This window comes from Haemorhous mexicanus, chromosome 5 (genome assembly GCF_027477595.1).
Source record: "Haemorhous mexicanus isolate bHaeMex1 chromosome 5, bHaeMex1.pri, whole genome shotgun sequence".
Taxonomy (NCBI): Eukaryota; Metazoa; Chordata; class Aves; order Passeriformes; family Fringillidae; genus Haemorhous; species Haemorhous mexicanus.
This window is the reverse complement of record NC_082345.1, coordinates 2,026,074-2,034,126: the sequence shown is the minus strand read 5'-3', so window position 1 is coordinate 2,034,126 and position 8,053 is coordinate 2,026,074. Positions and strand designations below refer to the sequence as shown.

General features: G+C 38.2%; 1 long non-coding RNA gene across 1 annotated transcript; it reads left to right on the top strand.

Annotated features, from left to right (window-relative positions):
• The first annotated feature begins 682 nt into the window (after positions 1 to 682).
• LOC132328061 (uncharacterized) lies at positions 683 to 3,556 on the top strand. Its single transcript, XR_009486669.1, has 3 exons — positions 683 to 933; positions 1,851 to 2,004; positions 3,474 to 3,556. It is a non-coding gene; the product is annotated as an uncharacterized LOC132328061 (long non-coding RNA).
• Positions 3,557 to 8,053: the final 4,497 nt, after the last annotated feature.

The following is an 8,053-nucleotide window of genomic DNA, read 5'->3' as shown; positions in this document are numbered from 1 at the left end:
TGCCCCCCACTCTTTCATGCGTGTCCATTAACCTTGTACTTCTCTCCTTCCGTGTTTTTGGTCTTAAAGGGGTTCCTTTCTCCAGTTCATGGGAGAGGTGTGCATGTTCCCATCCCTGGAGGTGTCCAAGGCCAGGCTGGATGGGGCTCTGGGCAGCCTGGTCTGGTGGAAGGTGGCCCTGGCCACAGCAGGGGACTGGAACTCGATGAACCCTCTCAACCCAGACCATTCTATGGTTATGATCTTACTGGTTATGGCTGATTATGGTTCTTATTTCTAAGAATAAAAACTACTGCCAAACATGAAAATTTCAAACAGGTGCAAGGATGCTTTGCTTTTTCTCAGCACAAGGCAGAGGTTCCTAGTACAGTGAGGAAAGCTCATTATACAGAATAAAAGTGGGATCTGTTGACAGGAACTGCAGTTTGAGTGCTATCAAACGTACCTTTATTCCCTTTTCCTCCCAGTCTCTTTGCTTTCACATGACTGCTGTTCAGGATTTCACTTTCAAATAAATATTTGGCACTTGTGTCCAAAGAGACAAACAAATATGCAGAGAAAAATTTGCCTGAGTAAGCGAACACTCCTATTCAAAATTCTGTGGCTAGATGAACGGATAAGTGACAACAGTGATGAATAAATAGTGCCTGGGCCTGCCAAAACCCAGCATTATGAAGTATAAACAAAGCAGCACAGAAAACAGATGGATTCATTTTGAGTTTTATCCTTTTTCAGTCAAGAGATGCTAATGAGGCCACTTCACTTTGCACCGTGACCCTGGCACGGCGTGTGCCAGCACCAGTGAGGGGATGGACTGGAGCAGCTGCCTTCCCCAGGGCCAAGCCATCACTGCCAAAACTACAGAAAAACCCAGAGCTTCCTGCTGAATAGTGGCTGAAGAGACCAAGCACCATCCCAGCCATGTCACCCCAGGTATTTGTGAGAACCTGCACTGGGTCCATCGCAGAAAGCAGAAACCTGGGGATTTGCTTGCTGGGGCTGGGTGGGGGAGAGGAGGAGGGCTGGTGCTGAGATGAACTGAAATCTGGTGAGGTTTTACAGGGCTGTAAAACCTCATGAGCTGCTCCCTAAATCAGCCCTGTTTGCTTTGAGGGTGGCCAGGGCTCCGTGGGTACCGGAGGCAGGAGCAGCCTGCTCAGCCATTGGCACCAGTGCCATATGGCAACTCCTTCCTGAGGAAATCAGCCTTGGTCTGCTCCTCCTGCAGCCCAAGGAACAAAGGCTGCCGTGGCAAATGTAACTTTCAGGGGTTTCAGCTCCAAATTGGTTAAAACAAATTCTGAATATAACAACGTTATGCTTGAAATAAAACTCCGAATTTGAAAATTATGTCTGTTTGGCAAGCTCTGGTGCACATACCCAAAATATAAAATGTCTGGAGAAAAAGCCAACAAAAAGCATGTCTTTGTCTGCACATGTGGATTTGGATACTGTTTCTAGAAGGAAATTATAAGAGAAATAACATCTCCCAGTGACAATTGCCTATTCTTAAAGTTCTCAGGGGAAATTTCTAGCAGCGAGTGTCAATTTTCCTGTGGTTTCATCCCCCCAGAGCCTGCTGCTCTTCTGCAGATTCTCCTCCCTGTGCTGCACCTCCCTGTCTCTATCTCCTTCTTCCTTGAGCCTTTGACACTGTTTCCTCTTAGGAGAGTGGTTCCCCTGTTTTGCCCCACAGCTTTCTCCTTGCATCATTGGCAGCTCAAACATATTTATTTCTATTTTAAAAAACCATTATGCAGCACTGATGGATCCAACCCGTGCTGCTAACAGATGAAATGGCTTTTCCTAGAACTACCTAAAGTCACTTTTCACCCATATTTTCCTTCCAGGCATTGTGAAAACTACTTCAGGTCTTTGGTCCTGTTCTGGGGAGCTCACATGGGACCCAGGGGTAATGCCAGCTCTGGTGGGATCTGTGCTGGGACACCTGGAGCTGCAATGTGTCTCACAGCTTGGAAAAAGTGCTCTGTAGCTACATGAAAGGTAAAGGGAATACAGAGCTGTAAGATTATTTTAAAGGGAAGCCAGGAAAAAACACAGCTGTGACTTCTCAGCAAGCAGGGAATTTAATTCATAAAGCAAATGTGTTTTCAAACAATCACTGTGATGCTCCCTGTTTTCTCATTAATTGTTCATGTCATACAACTCACCTTTGGTACACTCAGTTATCCAAAAGGGTTTTCATAAAGTAAGGTATTCATGTGTACACACTTATATATTTGAGGTATAATTTCCCTGCAGTAACTTTGTATTTATATATATTTGAGGTATAATTTCCCTGCAGTAACTTTGTATTTATATATATTCGAGGTGTAATTTCCCTGCAGTAACTTTGTATTCCTGCATGAAGCTAAATGAAGAATTGACCCCAATTCTTTGCACAAGAGCAGGAAGCCTAATGGCCCTTCTGTGCTTAGATATGTTTGCTGAAAGGAGTTTAATAACATAATAATGCTGCTGCCTTCCGCTGGCATTTCTTAGGGTATCTGTCATCTGCTTGATTGGAAAACATTCCCAAAAGAGTTCTGGCATTCTAGTCCATTTCCTAATCCAATAGTTTCATCACTTATGTCATTTTCCTCGTCCTGTGGGGGAAGGACATGTACATTATTGTTCATTCCATGCAGGTTTGGAAATCAAAATCCCGTCACAGTCCCATTTCCCATCCTGCCCTGTCCTTGGTTCCCTTTTTTCTGGAGACTTGGAGGATGCCATCGTGCTTGGGCTCTCTTACCAAGAAGTTGTGTTATCAGCATGGAGGGGTTGGATAGGGCTTGTGAGTAAAGCTGAGTTAGTAGAAGAAATACCAACTGATGATTTTTCAGGGTATTCATAGCAAGGAAGAAGACAAGGCTGTTAGCATGGAAACAGACTGGAAAAGATCTATGGACATTTTTGTAAGTTAGGCTATGTGTATAAGTAGATGTGTTATTAAATTTTCATAAAACTTTGGTCAATTATAGTGTCGTTAATTATTTTGTACTAACGAATATAATAAGTTATTGTGATGTAGTTAATCACTTAAGATCCTGCTTTGTTAAGGGTATATAAGCTGGAGAACATGCAGAATAAAAACCTTTTTCTTCTTAGACCCTGATCACGTGTGTATGTCAAATCCAACCCAATGGTGACATATCAAATAAATCAAATTTTTTTGATGACCAGTGGAGGCTTTAGGAGGTTGCAGAAGAGCCATGCACCACGTTCACCACCCCAGCTGCTGAGTTCCCCTGATTGCTGTTATAATTTGGTGGCACTAATCAGCCACAAGATGATAATAGTCATGTAAGGCAAGCAATTACTAGCTTTCCTGGGATAGTCCAACCACAGGGACTATTCCTAATTTAAAGGAGCTGTAAGTGCCAGTGTATATACATGGATTTTCCTTAAACATCCCTAACTATAGTTATGAAGTGAAATAATAAGTTGTATTCCCTCTTGTTCTCCTGCAGGGACTGTGCCTAAGCCTGGAATCACTGACATCTGTGTATCATTTCAGTGGTAAATTACAGCTGGGACATGCTAACCCCAAAGTGTGAGTAAGAGCTGCTCCTAAATGATTGGAAACTTCTTGGCAATTTACTGTTGAGTTATAATAATTAGCTTAGTCTTCATTCTCTTTTGATAGCTGTGTAAAATTTGTGCTATTTCCTCAGCAGCAGAGTTGATTGTTTAATCAGCAAGAAGAATGGTTTCTCTGGTGAAGATTAGATCTCAGCTAAGCCTCATTTTGTGTTAATTGTCTCATTGACAACTTCCTCTCCTTCTCCCCTTCCCCCATATAAGCAGAGGAGTGGTGGAAAACCTGGAATTAATATTTCCATGGAGATGATGTCATTTCCTGAGTTGCTCCAAAATAATCTGAGTTTCAAAACTCCTGTACCTACTAATTTGAGGAAAAGTATAAAAAATAATACAAATATATTAATGGCTAAAACATATTATCTCATTTTAGATAGCTTGTGCCCAGTTCTCTAATAATGTATTTGTGCTTGCATAACAAGAGGCTAAGCACAAAAATACAATGGTGAAACTCAAAATTTGTGCTATTTATCTCTGCTGCCAGTAAATAAGATTAGAGTAAGTCTTTACACATCTGTTTAAAGCTACTGTTCTTGCAACCAATTAATATAAGAATGAATAATGAGTTTTCATTTGTGAGATGGCGGGCAAATTGTAAAGAGGTTAGAAATTAAGTTTATTTCTCAAAATGAATGGGGGGTTCCAGGCCTTGTAACCATGTCATAACTATCCAAGGGAAAGTAAAATTAAAGCTTTTTTAGACAAGGGCTGAAAATTTAAGTAGCACTCTAAGATTGACATGCTGCAGTGAATTTGGCCTTTGACTGCCATATTTTGTGTTGTTGGTGTAAAAGTAATTATGGGATAGCTCAGTTCACCATGGAAAACACAGGTTTTAATAATTCTGTGCTGCTTTCCAGGAGCAAGATGAAATAAATGGGCCATGGGGCAGATGAATGAGACTTTTATGGCTTTGTTAAGAGTGTCAATTGCTTAATTGAGAAACCATAGTGAAATTCAGAAAAATTCTTCCAAATAATCATCCTCCATTGATGACTTCTGAATTCTGGAAGTTTGGAAAGCTTCTAAAACTTGTCAACAAATGCTATTTCCTAAGTGTGAACTAGAATTTGAGGTAGAACAGTTAGAAGAAATAGAAATGAGAAGCTATTTTTAGGAGATGATCCTTGTTGTATATTTTATATATAAAAGATATATAATTCTATATGTGCAAGGACAGTGCTTAGGGGCGTGGTTGAGTGGTGGATTTGGTGGTTTAAGGTTTGTGGTTGGGCTCGATGATCTTAAGGGACTTTTCTAATCTAAAACATTCTGATTCTCTAAAATAAGTCTTGCTGAAATTTAGATATATTTCCAAAATGCTGGGAGTTTATACAGACTCCAGTGGCTTAAGATTATATTATATGCAGGTCAAAACCATTGTTTTTTCTTATTCTACTTATTCCATTGAGCATTTATGTTCTGCTTTACTCACTTTTAACTCTTTCTAAGTGGTTTTCAATAAGTTATATTGCAAGTGTCAGCTTCAAAAAGTCTTTGACTCCTAACTGACAAATCTGTACCCTTTGGGGAGTATAGAAGAAATAATGTTCTAAAAATGGGAAATATCATTAGCTATGCAAATTTGTTCCATAGTTCTTCTTTACCTTTGTTCAGTTCTTTTCTTGAATGGCTTTTTTTCCCTATGCTTCCAAATATTTGTTAGAAGCTCCTAATAATAATTATAATAATAATAATGTAACACTTCAGCAAATGTGTCAGTTTAAGGACACTAATGATGTTAATCTGTCCAGAAAAATCAACTTTACATGTGCTTAATTCTCATATTAGTTATTTTCTTATTCTGTAAATTTTCCTAATATGTAATGGTTAATTCTCATATTAATTAAGTATTTTCTTATTCTATACATGCCTGTCTAGAAGAGAGAGAATTTAGAGTTAATTCAGTAGGTCTGAGAACACTGATGGAGTTTTGATTTTAGCATTTGTTTCCAGATACATTATAATTGTAATTGTACATTTGTAGGTATTTTATCTTTCTAAAACACACCAGAAATAACTCTAGTACTTTTCTAGCACTAGTAATTTTTCTGTGCTTACTTGCTTTTAATTTCAACACTTGCTCCCTCTCTGGGAATAATCACAAACACCAGAATTGTACAAGATTTCTACAATTAGGAGTCCCCTCCCTTCTTGAGCATGAGTTTAAATATTAATGGAAGCAGTTTCAAACTCAGCTCCTGGTTCCTTGTGGGAAGATCCCCTATGGAGCTGGTATGAAGGATGGGCAGAGGAGAAGAGTTGAGTTGAAGGTCTATGGGGACTTCCCAGAAATTAAATTTTCATAGTCAGTATTGAACTTGGATTTCCCCTTATAGAAAACATTGAAATTAAAATGCAAAGAAAGTGAAATGCAGTTTGATAGATCAGCACGAGAATTGTGTTCTCATTTAGAAGAAAGCAACAATCCAATGTCTTTGTCTTCTTGAAGCAGCAATAGAATTCTAAATCTATTATTATCCTCAAATACTCAGAAACTTTGATGGAAGTTTCACCAATCATGAAGTCAAACAGCACCAGTTGTGCACAGAAGCCTGAATAATGTGAAAGATTTGGAATAACCAAACCTGATCACACATCATACATTTATCAGCTCATTCATCCTAAAAAAACCCTGGGTTTAAAATCAAAAGTATGGATGATGCAAACCATCAGTGTGGTTTGGTTTTTTTTTTTTGTTTGGTTTTTTTTTTTTTTTTTGGTTTTTTTTGGTTTTTTTTTTTGTGGAAATCTTACAGTCCTTGCTGCTCCATTTCCAATGTGGGAAATGCTTTACTCTCACTGAAATTGTGGCTGGAATGAGTTTCCATCCATAATCTCTCAATGCAAATATATAAACACACATTTCTATAGGTCTGTGTTTATACATCCATCTATCTATCCATCTACAGGTATGTAAATATTTTTATTTTAATCCCTCAAGCATGCAGTTCAGTCAGCCTGCCCATGCACTGAAGTGCTGTATTTGCAAGGCAGGGAACTAAATATGGAGAGAATATGTTCAAAATTGAATGGCCTATATAAGTTTTGTTTTATGCTGAGCTGGATATGAAAAAATATCTCTTTCATATGAAATATTAAGAGACAAAAGAGCCACAGTGGCCATGGAACTGAACAGCTTGTTTTATTTCAAATACCCTGGAGCAATATCTTTTTCCCCCACTTCTACCCATCCTTTCATTCTCAAAACTGATTCTAAAAATAGGCAGTGTCAGTGTTCAAAGTGTTGGACAGTTATTTTTACATAACTGCTGTGTGCAAGATCATTGTTATTATCACACTAACATGAATTTGTATGTGTCTATTTTTGTCAGTTATCAAATGTGTAAAAAATAATGTTATGATATTCTACTTAAGTGGGAATATATTTCAATTTTTCAGGATCAGTGAATGATAACAGCTGATACTATAGGTAAAAGATCATGTATTATTTAGTTCTTGTCAAATGTTTTCAGAATCACATGTCATATCTTAATTTGAGGGGAAAAATTAGCCATTGGTTCCTTCACTTTTATTAATAAATTAAGACTCATAAGTAGACTGATTTCAAAGTCTGGTGGGCATGTATGCTCCAAATATTGTGCTCAGAAACTTTTTCTCCATGGAAAGTGCAGGACACACTGGTGGGTTTGACCAGCTACAAGTATCTATAATTAGAATATCTAATTATATTCTGCTTAAGTGGGAATATATTTCAATTTTTCAGGATCAGTGAATGATAACAGCTGATACTATAGGTAAAAGATCATGTATTATTTACTTCTTGTCAAAAATTTTCAGAATCATAACTCTTACCTTAATTTGAGGGGAAAAATTAGCCATTGGAGGAAAATTCCTTCACTTTTATTAATAACTTAAGACTCATAAGTAGACTGATTTCAAAGCCTGGTGGGCATGTATGCTCCAAATATTGTGCTTAGAAACCTTTTCTCCATGAAAATTACAGGACACACAGGTGGGTTTGACCAGCTCCACTTCCCTAAAGAGAGTATTTGACTCTTTATCTTCAGATGATTTATCTTAGAATATTCCTTGCAGTCACAGTCCAAGAGCAGAAAAGTGTGTGCAAGCAGTAACTGTACCTGTGACCACAAATGCAGGATGCAACAAAATCTCATTTTCCCTTTGTGCCTCTGCAGTCTGGCATAATAAGGAAACTCAGAAATATTTCATGGAATGCTGTGATGTAAGAACTATTTCTGTATCCCGAATGGATTTTAATGGCTTTGGAAGAGAAGTGCTCCTTGTCTGTCTCCTGTGTACACAAAAATTCTGCATGTTACCAGACTGAGAGAAGAATCCTGAATATTTAATGAGGAGGTGCTACTGGCAGCTCAAAAAAAAGCAAAAGAGGCTACACAGGACTATTCTACACAGAATTTTTTTGCCATCTTTCTCCATCCTGTTCAGTATTTCAACCTTGCTCTCT